Source organism: Falco punctatus (genome assembly GCF_963210335.1).
Source record: "Falco punctatus genome assembly, chromosome: 4".
Lineage (NCBI taxonomy): Eukaryota > Metazoa > Chordata > Aves > Falconiformes > Falconidae > Falco > Falco punctatus.
In genome coordinates, this window is record NC_137583.1 from 36,984,845 (window position 1) to 37,002,664 (window position 17,820).

Genomic DNA, 17,820 nt, shown 5'->3' on the forward strand with positions numbered 1-17,820 from the left:
TTGCAGAGGTCCTGGCCGTGTCTGGGCAGTGCGGAGAGAGTCTCAAACTGGTGAACAGATCATACCCCTGGAAACCACAGAAACACAAGGCTGCGGCAGGAACCTGCGGTGGTGTGGCAATGCAGGCAGATGGCTTCAACCCTCAGTCCTCCCCTCTGGCAGCATCCAGGCAGGGATGGGCCAGGCAGAAGGAGACATGCAATGGGACTCCCAGCCCACCAGGACTTCTGGTGCAATACAAAGCACAACCTGAGGTTCAGGACATCAGTCCAGCCTTTGTGCTTTGCAATTTCTTGATCCACAGCCCCGGTGGATAGACAGGACAGCCACACATACTGCCTGTAGGTTGGTGTCGTGAGCTGTGGCCACCTAAACCTTTCAGCCTGATGGAGCTATATAAAATGGGTGGCGAGTGATGGGGGGGACACTTACCAGCTACTGCTCTAAGTAGTATCGGTCTCAGGCTGAACGGCTCTTTCAGGCCTGCAAGAAAAGAACAAAGCTGAAACACGCAGGCAGTCAGTGGGGGGACGACAACCGCATCTTGAAGCAAGAGGAGAAACTAAACAGCGGCAGCACCCTTGGAGGGAAGGACACTTTCACCAGGGTACAGCAGTGGTTCTCAGCCCAGTGCTTGCAGATGGGTCCTGCTGATGCTGCTCACGGGCTGCGGGCGCAGCAGTTCCGACCAAGGTCACTGGTGAGAGCGGAGCAGCACTGGTCAGCTCAGTTGCGGAGCTCTTTACACACTTACAGCTGCAGCCCAAATGCTCATCTTCTTTGTGCTCGTGCAAAGCCCACATGACTTCAGTGCCCCAAGCTGGGCTTTACACCAGAATGAGCTGTGACAAAGTACAGATGAGCAAACCAGCAGGCACAGCAGATCAGGTTGTCAAAGGCCCTTCCAGCATGCAGGGGCCTGGTGCCCACTCTTGAGGAGCATCCCAGCTATGAAAAGCTGACACTGTTTGTCCAGTGAGTGCTTGAATGTTTGCATATACTTAAAAGGGGAATGAAACATGCATGTAACTCTTGACACCGGGAAGCACGAGAAGTCCTTGCTTTCAGCTACATGCAACCCTGACAGAAAAGGGCATCTTTTTCCCTGCTCATCAGGTCCTGGGAGATGGACTCTCTGAATCCACTTCCCTTCTCAATTATGTCCTCAAGGCAAAAAGGGGAAGCTGCCTGACCATCTCCCTTGTCCTGGACACCAGCTGAGCATCTCCACATGGAATGACAGGGCCAAGCCCTTGCTCCCTGCTGAGACCCAGCCCTGTGACCAGGACATGGCTTTGCCAGCAGCAACGCTCTGGGGAAGTGGGTCCCACCAAGCTGCCTTCCCCATGACACGGTGGACGGTGGCTGACATGATTAACCAGGGTCCCACACCTACGAGGCATGAACATCCCTCCTCCCTGCTCCCCATCTTCCTCTGAAACTGACTCTGCACTGCTGCAGCTGCTGAGGAAAAGGCTCTAATTATAAACCAGCAGATGCTTTGCCTGTCTAAGGAAGGTTATTTCAGCTGCCGATATAACCTGATGCTTAGGGACCCTCGGTCAGCTCTAAATTGCCATGACAGAGCATTTGGCATGACCTACCCTGCAGAGCCAAAGCAAGGTTAAACCATGTCATTACATACACACACCACACAGACAATGTACGCTCTGCATGACCTTATAGATTGTATACAGCTAATGCATCACAAATGCCCCTATAGGGAATACCTAACAGTAAGCGTGCATATGTCAACTGTCTTCAACCATGCTTAATTTCATGAAACCAGCACAAGTGCTTAATGTGTGCTGAAGAAGGTGGAGCTGGGCAGAGGATATTCTATGTAAATACATACATACAATCTATATACGCACATACATTCGTCCATACACTGTGCATTATGCCTGACAAAGAGCACTACTACAAGGTGCAAAACCAAGCTCCCCCAAGCCACAGATTATAGGACTACTCTAAGCATTGACCACTGAAAGGGAAAAGAAATAAAATCACAAGCAGGTGCTTTCAATGGCTGAATAACATAAAAAGAAAGCCACTCCTTTTCTTTTCTTTTTTTTCTTTTTTTTTTTCCTTTTTTTCTTCTTTTTTTTTTCTTTTTTCTTCTTTTTTTTTTTTTTTTTAATAAAGCCCATATCCCTCTTGCTCTCCTCCTGTGCCTCAAGCGGCTAGAAGATGGACAGCCTGGCTGTAGGAGCCCACACTGAATTTCCATAGGTGCCATTTCTCCCTTTCCTGTCATTTAGGTCACGGCAAACCTCAGAGCTGGACTCAGCCCGCTGTAACACGGCTGTTCAGCTCTCGTCCATCAGCATGGCTTATTCTGAGGTCCCCACCTGCAGCAGTGGCTCAGCAACCAATATAAACCCTTTCCCCTGTGCCTCAAAGGTGCGGCCCCCAGCGTCCCCGCATGGTGACTGAGGACAGCTCAGACAACGCAAGCCCAGGCTGCGGTGTTGCCTCCAGGTCCCACCTGGCATGGCCATACAGCCCACCAGGACGCTGGCCAGGCTCTGGGCTCTGTCAAGGGCTCAGCTGCCACCCAGGCACCCCGTGCTGGGAAAGGCCTCTCCAGTTCCTCAGACGTTCCCAAGTCAAGACACTGTCCCATCCCCCAGACACGCAACACACACTGGGTGAATGGTGGAAGCCAAGCAGGGCTTTTGCTGACATGCCAGCCAATTCAGGCCGCTCATGAGACACTCTCCTCACTGGCTGATGCCAAGGAAGAACATGGTGCCACCTCTTCCTCAGCTCTTGGCTCACATGGCCAGAGCTCCTGCCCCACATTGACAGGGGAAAGTATCCCAGAACTGTGTCGTGTTCCTCCACATCTCCCCGCTTCACAACCTGACCCATCCCCAGCCCACTCCTGCCCCAGGGCCACCACACACCTCCCACAGGGAGCCACCAGTGCCGTGAGGAGCTGCCAATAGTTGTTCTCTCACCCCACCCCAGTAAGGACATGGTTGAGCTTAGCAGAAAGAGAGTCCAGAAGAGCAGGAAAAGAAGAAAGAGGCAAGGAGAGCTACAGCCAAAACAAGATGCCCATGGAGAACTGTCTTTACCGGTAGCCCTCACGGTATCTCCTGGAAGCAGTCGGGTGCTGTCTTCTTCTCACATACAGATCTGTGTCTACCGTCTCCTGAACCGCTTGCTCTGGAAGCAGGACAAAGAAAGATACAGCTCTGTAGATAAGCTCCTGGCAGCTGTCAGCAAGCCCTGCAGGAGACTGCCTGGTCATAGCTGCCGGTGGGGGCTGAGCGCGGTGGGCGGTCAGGGATGGCACCCCTGAGACTGGATCTCATGTGATGGCCCAGGAAACCTGTCCTGCAGCCCTCTCGCTTTCCTCAGCTCAACAGGCCTTTGTCGTCTCAAGCTCAATTAAACTTTTTTAATTTGGTGCCTTTTTTTGGGTGGTGCGTTTGGAAACCCAGCACGGTGACATCCTGAAGATGACAACTGCTGCGTGGTGCAGGAGATCATTGCTTCTGTGTTCTCCAGGACTCAAGAGGGACCTCTCAACCCGGGTCATACCTGGCCCTGCACAACCAGTACCAGGCAGGCACTGGCTCCCAGCACAGCCACAGCCCTTGCGTGCACACAGAAACAATGGTCTCCAAATGACTTCACGGACATCCTTCTGGCCTCCTTCTCCTCCATGCTGGCCAACAAGGCTGACCTGGCATCACATAAAGGTAGTGCATTCTCTTTCAATGCCTGAAGCCACCCGTCCTGTTTTCCTAGGAAGCACATCACCTGCTGCATGTCTCACATAGGTTCAGACAGCCCAGAAGAGCCGAATGGCCAAACCCAAAATCACTCCCCGTTTGGAGAACCACCATCAGCTCATTGCTGTTCAGCCTCTTCCTTGCCAGCTGGTGCAGCTGAAAGCCTGGCCTTGTGCTTGGTGTCGCATGGTCTATTGTGAACCAGTACACATACTTATTATGTAAGATTTGTGTGCGTATTTAGCATAATAAGGAGGTTTATAAATAAGTTGTGGTTTCCAAACATAAATCTGCAGGGACTGCAGAATGAGGAAGTGGGTAAAGCAGCTTCACCTGCACATGGTAAACCAGAGGAAACTAAAATCAGGAGGGCTTCCTTCCCTTCAGCACACACAATACTAAGTGGCTGTAGAGCTGGTCAAATCAAATTTGGGCAACAGAAGATTTCTTGTGAAACAAAGCATGGATTTTATGATTTCTTTTTTGGTCAAAAATGCTCGTTAGGGGTGTGGATAGAAGCAATAAGTTTCCAAAAGCTGCCATCAAGGGTAATTGCTAGTGATGTTTTGTGGAGGGCAGTTTTGAAACCCACTGGCTGTGGAAGGGCTGGGATGGGCACGGCCCGCCTTCACTCTCGCCCGTTTAACCATTAAACTCTCATTTATTTAACCGGCTCTGTCCGCTAACAACACACCTCCCAGGCTCACTGCCTTCACGGGGCAGAGGGGTCAGTTTGTAAGGGGCAAACACAAAATCTGACTTTGAAGCCAATGACATATTTGCAAATCAGGCGGAGAGGGAAAAGCTTCAGGCAGGGTTTCAGCGCTGGGCTCCGCAGCCAGGCAGAGCACGGCACCAGAGCGCAACTCGAGTCGGAGCCCATGGAGCGGGCTGGCCAGGGGGACACTGCTGGGAGGAAAGGGAAAGCGAGACCAAGAGTATCCAGATCTTCACTCCCATCGGCTGCCTTCGGAGTCCCTGGTGGTGGTGGGTCAGGGCAAGGACCATACTCTTTACCTTTTGTATGTGACCTCAGGCGCAGCCGGAGAGCATCCTCCAGAGCACGCTGGGCGCAGAGCCATGCTTCCCCAGGATTATCTGCTAGGCCAGCGGGAGCATCTTCTGCTGACCGACCCTATTTTCAGGGCTCTGTAGGCATAGCCACAGTGTTTAGGAGAACAGTCTCTGGGCCCATACCCTCACGGAACCAATGCCCAAAGACAGCTCTTGGCTTGGTTTCCCTGTAAGTTTGCTTTCCTTCAAAAACAAGCTGCAGGGAAATGCCCACATGCCTGGCAGATAACACACAGTGCTCACAGCTGGACTCTGGGTGCTAACTAAGAAGGAACTTGAATATTTGGCTGGGTGTAGAGATATTCATGCATGAGATAGCAAAGCCAGGAGTGTTTTCCCCATCACTCCTGGTTAAAGTGGCAAAAGCAAACGTCTGCACAGGAGGAGATTTCTCTAGCCGTAATCTCACAGTTTGGCCCAACTCACCAATCTCTTCCACAATATTCTCAGTGCTTCCAGGAGGAGTGGTTTTCTCCTGTTCAGAAACAAAACAAAACAAACAAAAAGAGTGACAACCTCAGGTGGGTGCCCCCTTGACCTGCCCTTTTGCTCTGAGAGAGGAATAGGAAGTGCTGGGGCTTTCCTGGTTATCGCTGGGATTAACACCATGAACACCATGGGGACAGAACTGCTGCCATCCTGCTCTCAACACCAGCACCTGCTGTCTTCAGCCACTCCACCCAGCAAAGCGGTGTCCATCCCATCCAGTGCAAGTCCTTCAGTTATGCTGCTATGCAACCATCTGAACAGCTAAGTCCTTCTTCTCGGGGTTTTGTTGTTTGTTTGTTTTCTTAAAAAAGCAACATTCAGATCACCACAAATTAGCGCAGTTTGCTCCACAGTTTGGGAAAAAGAGCAAGAACAGCTGCTGTTCAGCCTTCTGAAAAACACTGCTAACGTGACTGACGTGCACACAGAGAAACGACGAAAAAAATGCTGCCCCCAAACCTGCAAATGCTTGAAGTTATTATGACTGATACATTTAGAGTAAGCAAATACCAGAGATTGGCATATACAAAAGGTTTAAACGCTAATGGTACACAGCCATTGGCACTGCAAACCCCATCACACACTTGCTATCCCCCTGCAGCTGCACCCATCAGGACTGCCCGCAGACACGTCCAGGTCTTCAGGAGCTGGATCTCACCCTCCTGCACCAGAAGAAAGGACCCAGGAATGCGCTCGCTCTGCTCCCTTGGACCTGTAATGCCAGACAAGGCTTTCCTAATTCCAGCTGAATGATGCACGCAAATATCTCAAAATATCATACGTAATTTTCCAATCTATCGACTCAGCAACGATAGTGCATGTAGAAAAAGATGAATTAGGAAATTAAATGGAGTGAAATGATGCTATGAGTTTCCTTAGGGGTTCACAGAGTTTATCAGTGGAAACACTGACTACATTGATCCCACAGGTGCTGGAGCATTTGGTCCTTTGTTATTTAGGATAACAAAGGAAATCACACAACAGAATCCAAGTGGCATTTGTTTTTAAATATTAAGAAAAAAATAAAATTCAGAGAGTAAAAAAATTAAGAAGCTTTAAAAAATACAGAAGAACCCCTTGTTTTACAGGCATAAGGAGAAAGTAACAAAACTGATTATTTCATTCAAGTGCAAGCTATCACTTTTAGTCCTGTGCACATCAAGTACGTGCTGCTGTTGTCGTTTGTGCCCTCTGCTGTCGGCAGCGTCTCCCTGTGACTCCTCTCCCATGAGTTTGGTGCGTTCACTGTCCTTTCCCTGCTCACCCCAGGATCCAGCTCGGAAAGTCTCAGGCCTTGGGTAGAAAGAAGCTGAAAGCAGTGCAGAAACCCTATTTTAATTGATTACAAAATCTCTTCTGAGCTTTCCACCACGTCTTGCGTCTTCTGTACTTACCCTGCTTATGCCCTAAATGAATAGGACTTGAGTAGAGCTGTGTAGGAGCAAGGGAGATGCAAGCAGTTGGGAGCAGTTTGCAGGTCCACTGGCTGGAGCCAGCCCACCCCCGGCTTTGCTCACTCTCAGTGACCGCAGGTAGGTCCTGCACTCTGTCGACGGAACCGTGCACCAGAGCTACAAAACTGGGGACACAAGTGACTTCTGAGTTCCCCTGCTAGCATTTCATGTTAAGGTTGTTTTAGACTGTTTTCCTAGCCTGTGGATTATACTGAATGGGCTGCGAGTCCAGCTGCCTGGGTGCTGATGCTGCTAACAGCTGGTTTGCATTTCTATGAGCTTCCCGGGAGCAGGTACCCCCTTGGGGTCACTCCCAGCGAGAACCTCTCTGAACTCAGAGGCGTCAATCTGCTTCTTTTGTCTCCAAGCACAGCTGTGGCTTACTAGGTTTCCTTGGATGTGAGCTGCTGCAAGGATTTGTGTTTCTTACTCAAATGACAAGCCCGAGCAGCTGAACAGGACCTGACCTTTGAGCTGAGAAAACTCCTGTTCAATGTGCAGACCTCCCTGAGGGCAGGACTTGCTGTGGCCTGGCTAGGTGGGCTCTTTGCTAAGCACTGCCTGCCCTCCAGAGGTGTCTTTGAACTTCATCACCCATCCAAGAGCTTTAAACAATCCAAAGAGACCATCCGAGCCACCCAGTGGAAAGGTTGGCTCATCTGGGTTTCACTACTGCCCTCCAGCAGCCAAGACCTGATGTTCTTCTAGTAGGTTACAGCTGATCGGTGAGAGGGAACAACCGAACAAAAGGAATGGAAAAATTCAGAACAGATGGGAAAAATGTCTCAAATTAGCTCCCCAGGCTGCATTTCAGAAGCCTTCCTTCTGGCAAAGGTGCGCTGTGACATTAACTTGACCTCTGTGGTTTAAAGACTGCCAGTGACTCCTGCTCTGTTGGGATATCTGAACAGGTCACACTGGCATGGTCCTGCATTCCTGCGGGGGCCTGACTGTAACTCAACACGGCCCGGGTCAGGCAGTCCATATACTGTAGCAACCCGCCTTCGGGAGCAGGAGCCCAAGACCCCTGGCTCCGACTGGGAGGCTGTGCGCTGCAGGAATGCCATTTGGAGAGGGCAGGTGGCAGCGGCATGCGAGGGCGACACTCCAGCAATGACGGGTTTCAAACAACAGACAGGTTTTCCAAGGCCTTTCCAAGCAAGAGCTGTGGGTTTTCTGGGAACACTGCTGGTGAAGCCAGAAGTCGAACAAGAGCAGTCGGGAAGAGCGGAGCAGAGGGTCTGACACGCTGGTGGTGTCGAACTCAAAATGGCCCGCTCCCCCTGGTGCAAACAGTTTAAAGGAGAACCACAGCCATACCTGCTGTCAGGTGAGCACACGCAGGATTAACACCTCCCTTGCACTCAGCAGGGTATAACAAAGTAGGAGTTATGTACCTATAGCTACCCCAGCTCTCATGAACTTGTGCTTCCTAAATCCAAAAGGCCACCTGCCAAGAAGTGGCACCCCTGGATGCGCCAGTGCCGCTGGACACAGCCAAGTGCAAGTGGCGGTTTTCCTCCATCCTTCCTTAGACTTGCTAGATGAGATCAACTTACTGCATCCGAGCACTCTACTGATCAGCTGAGCCAGGGCACACCCTGATCAGAAAGCAAAAGTGGCTTAGAAATACCTTGAGAGTTGATTTAAGATAACACCCAATCTCCATACTTGCAGTGGGCTAAAAGCATCCACATGATAGCTCCTGCAACTCCGCTGGGAATTTCTATCAAAACCTACAGAACTGTTCACCACATCTTTGTGATGCTCCTCACTGAGTTTCTTCCCGGTCATTTCCCACTGTTCCCCCGTCACCTGGGGCTTGCCCTGCTCTCTCCATTCAGCAAGTTCTCTGGACTTAACAGCTCCCTGTCCCAGATGTCCTTTACAGAGATGGCCTTCAACCCTCTTTGCTCAGCCCGGGGAAGTTCAACTGGCTACCCCTGATCTCCTCCTTCCATCCCTGTTGTCCCATTGATTCCTCAAATTCATCTTGTGACTCCTCTCTTCTATCCCTGATGGAGCCAGTATTGATAGTCTGTCAGTCCATAAACTCTGGTCCTCTCTGTCTTGCTTTCCCAAAATACCTCCTCTTTCATTCTCTCTCAGGAACACTCTTGTTCACGTTTCATTTTCATCTGCTTTTCCAGCTTACTACCCAATTCTGTTCCTCACAGTCCTCTAACTCTTCTGTATACTCACATTGCCTTCAATTATTTTCTTCCAGTTCCTCCTGGAAGCCTCAGTGCCAGCAATCACCTTCTCTACTCTTGCATGTTTCTCTTCATTCCAGAGCCAAATCAAGAGTCTTTTGATTTCCACCTACTACTTTTACATTGATATTTTATCTTGGTGTCTCTGCCAAGGCATCATCTCTTGGATGTCTACACCAAGACACTTAGACTCACTCCACAACCTCAACGTATTAATTGGCAGTTCTCATCTTTGCCTCCACACACAAGCTTTCATTAAGCCCTGGTCATTTGCCTTCCTCATCTGATCTTTGAAGAGCTAAAAGGTGTTGAGGAGCCTTTATTCCTTCTGCTCTTCCAGCCCCATACTACCCTGCCCTTAAGTCTTTCTTAGGTCTGGGAAAACTGGCTTCATTTTCAGAAGGCAGGCTAAGGTCGTGCCTCCCGGGAGCACGACGCCTCTGCAACCCACCTCCCTGGCATTCAGAGCCTTTGTAGACGGCCTGTGAGCGACCTGCGTGCCTGTGCTTGCTCATGACTGAACGACCCTTCAGCGTTTATCTGGAAAGAGCACAGGCTGTTCTGTTTGCGACCCTGACCTCGAGGGCTGCCTCCAAGTGCTCTGCAAAACACAGCCTCCAGTAAGACTTACTCAGGCTGAACTGGAGAAGTGAGGGACCACCCACAACTACTAACCCACCGCTCATAATACCACCTTACTCACCAAAGACCAGGAATCTAAAAAGAGCTAAATATTAAATATTATTGCCTTACCATCACCTTCCAAATCCTGCCAGGTCAGTCCCACGGCACCAGTCTCAACCTTCGGCCCGCTGGGGGAAGGAAGTCATTACCGTGTCTAGGACATTACCTTTAGGCTTATAATGGCTCCTCAAAGGGTTTAACCCAGCTTGGCTCTACACCTGGCTGTAGGCCCATGCTCTCTTCCAGAGCACCTCTGTAACGCACCAGCACTTTCCACAAAGCCCTTCAGCTGTCTCAGACCTGAGGACAGATACATGATCAGCAGTAAAGCTGTCACTCCGAACGCTGCTATCATTGCTTGTTACTGAGATTCGGATAGCTAGTGACCACGCTGGATTCCCTTCTGGTGGCCAGAAGACCTTGAAATCTGGTTTGCCAGAAGCAAGGCAAGATGAAACAAATGGCTGTCTTGGTTTATCTGCGAGCTCACCTTACACGTTTGCTGGGACTCGGGAAACTCTTCCCGCTGGGCAGGACTCCAAAGGCTAAATATTCAGCACACCTGCCACGTCCTGCCTATGAAATAGCCTACTTCTCAACTATCCCAGTTTCTAAGGGGACACTGATAAGTCTTTTCAATCCAAAACCAAGACGTGACATACACAAGGTGACAAATTTTTTATATTTCTTTAACCTAAGGACATGCAGGGCAATTAGCTGCCCTTTTGGTTTCAGGGATTCAGGGACAAAAGTGTGTAAGAGTCTCTCATAGCCCCAGCTCCTATAAAACCTTTAGAAAGCAATCAATATATTTCATTCCCAGGTCATTTTTTGGCAGAAATGCACTCTGAGTGCTGCTCTGCTTTAAATCTTACACTCGGCAATTTTGTTGGTGAACCCGCATTTTTGCGGGGAAAGAGAGCTAGCGCACAGTCATTCCCACTCGCTGAAGGTGTGAACCTTCAGGTTTTACAGAGTTTACTATATTCTCTTCATCTGACTTTCCCCAAGACACATTCAAAATTTAGATTCATGCTTTCTGAAACTAAATCGAATTTGGTGTTTGCTTAAAAGCACAAAAGATCAACAGCATCAGAGAACAGAACCCTGTGTGTCTACAGAACAGGCATGGCATGGCCAGCAACAGCTCACTCCGCAGCTTGTGCCAAGACTCTGGCAGGCACCAAACTGAGATAAGAACACGTGTTTACTAACAACTGCACCGGATAAAAAAAGATGTCACAGAAGCCACTGGAAAATCAGATGCAAGTGTTCAGTCACTATGGAAAAGCTCATATTTAAGGCATCCATTTGAAGACTACCTGCTGTCTACGTAAAATTTCCTGAAATATTCAGGCATCTGCTCAAGTGTGTTTTCAGGCATGATCAGCTTTGAGAAAGATTCCTTCAGAACTAAGGATCTGCCTGAACCAACTGTGTTAATACAGCCTAATGAAGTTCACGTCAGGGTAATTTCAACTAACGTTCTCTGGATTGCCGTTGTAGAAAGCTCACTGATAAAGAGGAATTCATCAAGCTGCAATAGTTAATCACCTTATGATGATGTAAATATGTGTTTATATACAAAGAAGAAACAACAAAAAAAATAGAAAAAAAGTATGTCCTTCTGGAATCAGCGACAAGGACATTAGCTCTTGTAACTCCTTCCCTCAGAAGGTTTCTCTTTGTACGATTGTCGGTTTACAGGAAAAACTTGGCATAAGACATTGAAGATCCACTGCTCTGCTGCCTTTAAGCCACAGAATAATCACAAGAACTACCCTAACCAAATAACAGACATTTTGTTGTAAGGTTAATGTATACATTTGTTAATCTCTTTGTTAATTTGTTTAACTGGGATCAAATGGGATGAATTCTTTCCAGAACATGTGTCTGTCCCCAAGACCCTGAACTTAACGGGAAGACTCCTACTCCTTTGTTAGCCTGTGGGTCATACCAATACCAGATATATTGGGCATTTTTTCCACTTTCATGAGAGTCTGTAGAACCTAGGAAATGAGCAAAAGGAATTTTAAAATGGTGACCTGGAAATTACGGAGGAACCTAAAATCTAGTGATTTAAAATAATTGCTAAGGAAAACTAACTAGCTAACTAGCGTGAGCGGAGCACCATTCCAACAGAGCCACACCACCTGTCTGCACGACCAGCTCAGATCTCTCCAAACCACACGATGCTCTGCCATAAAGAGGGATGGGGCTCACTGCCCAGCTTGGGCAATCCATCTAAATGGAGCTGGTGATGCACAAAATGAGTCAGCCTCGGAGGATGTCCGTTTCTCTCCCTTGACTACAGACAGAGCCGTGGTCAATTAGCTCAGGGTTTAGACACCTTACTTGTAGGTGCCTAAGTTTGGGCACAGGAATTCTCCTCCCACTTATGTCTCGAGTCAGACAAGTCAAAGCTTTAGGCTCAACCTCTTACACGCACTCGCAGGCACGGCACTGTTGAAGACTCTGTCATCCCTGAGCTGCAGGTCCGTGCTCCCAGCTCTCTTTTCCAGTGGCAATGTCATGGCACGTCAGAGTGGTGCAGGCTAGGGGCAAGCTAATGGAATGGAGGTGGTGTATTGTTAATCAGACCATTAACTGGGGTTATTTCAGGCATTTTACCGTGCTCCTACCTTCAATGCTCCAAACCACAACTCTCTCCCAGAGCACTTCAGTTAAATGTCTGCAGTCAGGTAGCGTGCATATGCCTGAGGTCACTTCTGCTCACCTTCAGAGGTTAGCAGGGGTACAGCTCCAGATCCAGTAATGCTTTGAGTGCAGAGAACACACTGATAAAAAATTTCTCTCAGTTAAACAGTTCCCCATTTATCAAAGGCTGGGGCGCTGCCACTGTAGAGCACAGCTTGGAGGACAAACTGATATATGACACGAGGACCAGCGAGGCAGCGCTGGTAGGCACGGCTAGCTATGAAGCTGAAGCTATGCTGATTTTGCTTATATTAAGGAGTTGCTTGTTTGTTTATGGTCCTTTTCCTCTGCTGCTCCTATTTTGACTGTGTCTTTTGAAGGTCTGCAAAGCCCACTACAAACAAAGTGGCGTTTAACAACCAGAGTCAAAGATGGAAGAACTGAAATGATCCCCAGATTTGACATGGCATGTATGACACAGATACTATGACCTTCCTAACCATATCCAGGAAAGAGTAAACGGGTAGTGACAATGGCTGCAATAAGCAGGTGGCAAAACTTTAGACTAAGGCTCAGCACCAGGTCAGTTGCAGGAGATGTGGCACCTGCTCTCACCAACACTGCCCAATTCAAACAGCCAGGAAAGAAGCCCTGGCAGCTGGCAAGATTCTTCCAATGGACTCTTCATTAGTTTTCCCCAAAATTAACATCAACTCTTTCTACTCTTTTCCCCAAAGAACCAAATACATGCTTGAGCTGATATGCCCTCCTTCTTCACCTTGACTCACTCAGCCTTATGAGCAAGTGCCACATGATTAAAAACGTCTCATCACAAAGCACAATGGTGATACCAAATGAGCAACGTATGCAGTACAGTCAGCTTATGAATAACCCAAAGGCTGAAATTTATTTGCACAACATCCTTGAATAAATAAAACCCAAGGGAAGAGCTCTTGGAAACTTTGAGTCTGGGCAGTCTTCTGAGAGCAAAGGTCCATGGAGGATTGTAAATATCCATCCTTTGCCATTCTAATATTCCTACTAATTTTTCATCTTATACCCTTCCTTTTATCTGCTTTAACCTGAATCTTACATCCCCTGCTGAAATGGGAAATAAATTCAACAAGCCTATAAATGGGCATGTGTACAGGATAACAATACTGACTCACTTATTCTCTGAATATTCTATCAACTCCTGAACAGCAAGTCCACAAAAAACTCCTACATGCTGTCTAACAAAGCACCAATGACTAAACGCATGTTCTTCTCCTCTTCAGTCTGCACCAACCCTTCTCGCCTAACGGATGGCGTGGATCCACACACACATCTACATTGCTGAGTGCCGGCTCACATCACAAACTGCCAGATCACGCTGAATTGTTACAGAGCTTGTGGATCACGTGAAGGCTATGCCACAGTTAACTGTTCAGCCAACTAGAAGTTAAATCTTGCAAGTTAAAAAAATCCTAATCTTCTAGACTACAAATATAGCTGTTACTTAACTCGCCAGCTGCTGAGGTAAGAGAAGTGATTCAAGAAGGAAATTCTGTACCTATGAATAAATGCTTGTTATTGATGATAGGCTTGAAACCTATTGAACCTTTGATCATCTTGCTGGAATTAGCGCAGGACCATCTCCTTACCTTAAAAGTGAAACTTAGAAGTTCACCGCATTTCACAAACTGCTTGGAATACACCTGGATTAAAAGTCAGGGCTGAAGCACAAACATGAAACTTCAGTTTTCAGACACACATGCTGATATCTACCTAAATTACTTTTCTGGTGTCCCAGTGTGTGCTAGAGAGTTCAGAGGCTGGGAAATACCTCGATGCAATACAGAGACGGAGGACCTGGACAGAAGCGGAGAGTTCAAAAGAAACAGCATTTTGGTTTTCCTGTACAAATGCTCAAATTCAACCGTGTTAGAGGACATCCAAGTATCTAGACAGAGATATTAAAAAATCTGACTGGACATAGTCCTGGTCTAGCTGGTTGTGCTGCGAGCAGAGGGCTGGACTAGCTGATCTCCAGGCATCCTTTCCAACCTCATCTACTCTGTGATTCTAACGAGGGGCTATATAGGTCAGAGGCACCCTGCAGCACAAACGTGGCAGACAGATGATCTTTTCTCAGAACAAATGGTGTAGCTGGGGAAAAGAAAGAAAGAAAGCAAAGCAGAGAAGCTTTCAGGCATATAAGCTCCACAGGTGTAATGACAGACACCCTCTCTGCCCACAGACCTCTGTGCTTGAAAAACAACAACTGCAACACAGACCTAAAAAGCAGCATGATGGCAGGTCTTGAGAGGATTACAGAAACACGTCCTAACAGTATTATCTTAGGTAATGTCATTTAAGGTGTCTATCACTGCAGCACGAGATCCACAAAGACATTTAACCATATGGCTGCGTTAGCCATCTACATAGTTTTCAGGCTGAAGCAGCAGGCTGGATCAGGTGGAGGACGCAAGGAGTAGAGCCTCTTGCAGTATTATTAAACCCATCGAAAATCCACCAGGAATGCACTGCGGAGAGCCTGCCACTCTTGCCAGACCTGGAGCAGTGAGGAGGCCCGGTACTACACCACAGAAGTCAACCCTGTGTGGATGAATAATAATGATTTTTCCTTGTAGCTCTGCCTATTTGTGCCATGCTCACGGGAATCACAGCTGTATAAGCACCGACACGTCATCACAAGTATTTCCATGGGTACGACTCAAAAGATATCCAGGGTAAGGACAGCACTGGTGATGACTGACTATGGGAAGCCCTTCCAGCAGAAGCACTGGGGTGCTGAACCTCCTGACCTGTGCAAACACAGCACAGAGAAACACGGGTCTATCGGAGTCGGGCAAGTTACCATGAATTTACCCAGCAGGTACCTCACACAGCTGCTGATGACAGACATCTCTGACACAGTCCTGAACTGGAACGCTTGCTGTCACGGGGCACACACCAGTACTCAGCCAAGCACCTTTGGAAACAACTCTCAGCTCTCTGTGAGCTGGGGCATGGCACTGGCTTTTCCCACACCGTGTGGCTCGGAGCTGGCACTGTGGGCTTTCCAAAGGCATGGCTATGATAAAGACTTCCAACTTCTGCCTTGTCCCAACAGGCACATGTGCTCTACCACCCATGGTATGCACCACAGACTGGCTGGCAAACTATTTTTCCAGCGTGTAGGAGGCCCACGCCTCTCTGCCATCTGCCACCATTCATTTTTTGTTGCTTCTGAAAATAACCCTGCTCTGACTAAGTTTAATGAAGCAGGAAACCCTCTGAGTACATTTTTCCCAAATAACCTGCTTACTGCTCTGTCACACCTACTGCCTTTACCCATCTTACCCTCCTGCACTTCTGAATCCATTCATTTGCTCCTGTTTTGGCTGTAATGAGTGGACTGCTCAGTTTCCATGAGAACAGGGTCGGTGGGAAATAAGGGGAAAGCTATAAATGATTTTTTAAATAATTTAATAATTTAATGTGTAGCAACAAATAGAAACTCATAAGAAAATATGGATTCTGCCCTACTAGGCAAGGGCTTAGATGAGTGCAATGAATAACAAAAACCCCTAGCTCCTTCTGAACATTCTGTTTGCAAGACAAAACAGCTTCCTCCAGTGGAAACTGGATAATTGAAGGTATCTACATTGATAGCTGACCAAGTATGGCCAAAGTAAATTTAATAAGTCAAATGCCCCCTGAGAAATCTGCAACTAGTATTGCCTCTTGCCAGCACTGGTTACATTACTCCGATTTTCCAGATATTGCTCCTGAATGTCCTTGCCCAGGGCTCCAGCTTGGTGGCGTTTTCTCTTTCTCCACCATAACAGGTTTTAGATCCCTTCTCTCTACACAGTAGCGCCATCTGAGCTGCAGGCTTTTTCAGAGCTGGGTAGGAAAAGCAAGCAGAGATCCTGGATGTGGCTGGTTGAGAAGACTGGCACACTTACTCAAGAAGCTTTTGCTGCAAGCCATCCTACCTCTGCTAGACGATGCTGAGGATTTCGTTTTCCAGAGATCCTAACTTGGCACATCCCAACAACCTACATTCACACTGAGAGAGAGAGAAAATTCTCCAAAGAAGGAAAAGAAGGTTAGCCCCTCCCTGAACAAAAGCATCAATGTCCCTCCTTGATCTGGAAGAGACCCGAAAGCCTTCGTACACACCCACATGCTCTCATGCTCGTTGTTGGTACCTAAATCATGTTCTGAGCTGACTCCATCTGCATCAGGCCATGTGCCCAGGTAATCATGCTCAAATACAGCTCCTGAAACTATCCCAACACTTAGCCTTTGCCATAAACACCCCCCCTGCCCCCCAACAGTTCTGGCACTATTACCATTCCAAGCAAAGCTGAAGTTCCCGATTTCACTTCAGCGGCTGAACAACTTTTGGCAAGTGCTTTTTTAGGTTTGTTTAGGTGGCGACTTCTTTCTCACTGCTTTCTCACCGCTCCCAAAACACAAAATGAGGAAAATCAAAAGATTATTTCTGCTGCTTTGCTTCTGAATGATTATTGTTCATTCCATGTATCAAAGGAGCTTATATTAAAGTTTTCAACTGTCCAAAGAAGGATCATCTGCTCCATCAAGTCTATGAAAAAAAGCATACTCCCTTTTTCTGAGCAAGTGAATATTCACTGAAGGTAACTAGCTTTATATTAAACTGTACAAAAATAATTACCACAGCACCCTGTCTCCCCAATTTGTATTCTGCAAACAGTCACCTTTAACCATAGTAGAAAAATAAGCTAACACTGTTATTTTGCAACGTGATCCATTTCCATAACGAAAAATCATTGCTATTTTTTGATCTCTAACTGATTTAATAAAATAGCACCTTCTTCAGTAAATGGAATATACCCTAAGTAAACAACCACTTGAATTACTCTTTCTGCCCATGTACTTTGCACGACATTCTCACATCTTGTGTATTTGCCCCTCTGCTTTCAACTGGGTGCACTGATTCTTCCAGGCAGCTCCTGAAGACTTAAGAAGTGATAGTGTCCTGGCTCGCTGAAAAAGCTGTTTACAGTAGTGCCTTCATTGCTAAGAAACCTGCCTCTTGACTCTTTGGCAGGGCACAATTATTGGCATCAAGGTCTGGCTCCCCCCTCTAAGCCGAAGGCTTCATACTGGAGCTCTCACCTGGACCCAGAACGTGCTCAGTGACAGAGCGGGGCATTGGCGCTGCAAGATACGTGTCTCAAGAATGAAGAATATAAACAGCTGCTAGCATAAAGTAACACAGCCTCGCATAGCTGCCATGAAACTCTGTCATCTCAAGGGCAAAATCTGATGTATTGCAATGAGGATAACGATAAAAATATAAAGGCATGCATCTTGTGCCATCCCCTAAAAAAGGGCCTTGGCCAAGGCAAAGAGAATTTTGCAGGTTGCCAGTAATGATTTTCATGTCTACAGAGTACGCTGTGCATGATCACTGTGCACAGCAGAAAAATTAGGTATTTCCCACGGCTCAATACCATGCGTTCACCA

General features: G+C 47.6%; 1 protein-coding gene across 4 annotated transcripts in view; it reads right to left on the minus strand.

The window, feature by feature from the left end:
- The window catches only part of LOC308062023 (UPF0488 protein C8orf33 homolog), a 31,059-nt gene that overhangs the window by 2,916 nt on the left and 10,323 nt on the right, over positions 1-17,820 (minus strand). For all 4 annotated transcript variants that reach the window (XM_080382856.1, XM_080382854.1, XM_080382855.1 and 1 more), the window contains exon 7: positions 433-483. The gene's annotated coding sequence lies outside the window, so the exon portion shown is untranslated. The remainder of the gene's footprint in view (positions 1-432; positions 484-17,820) is intronic.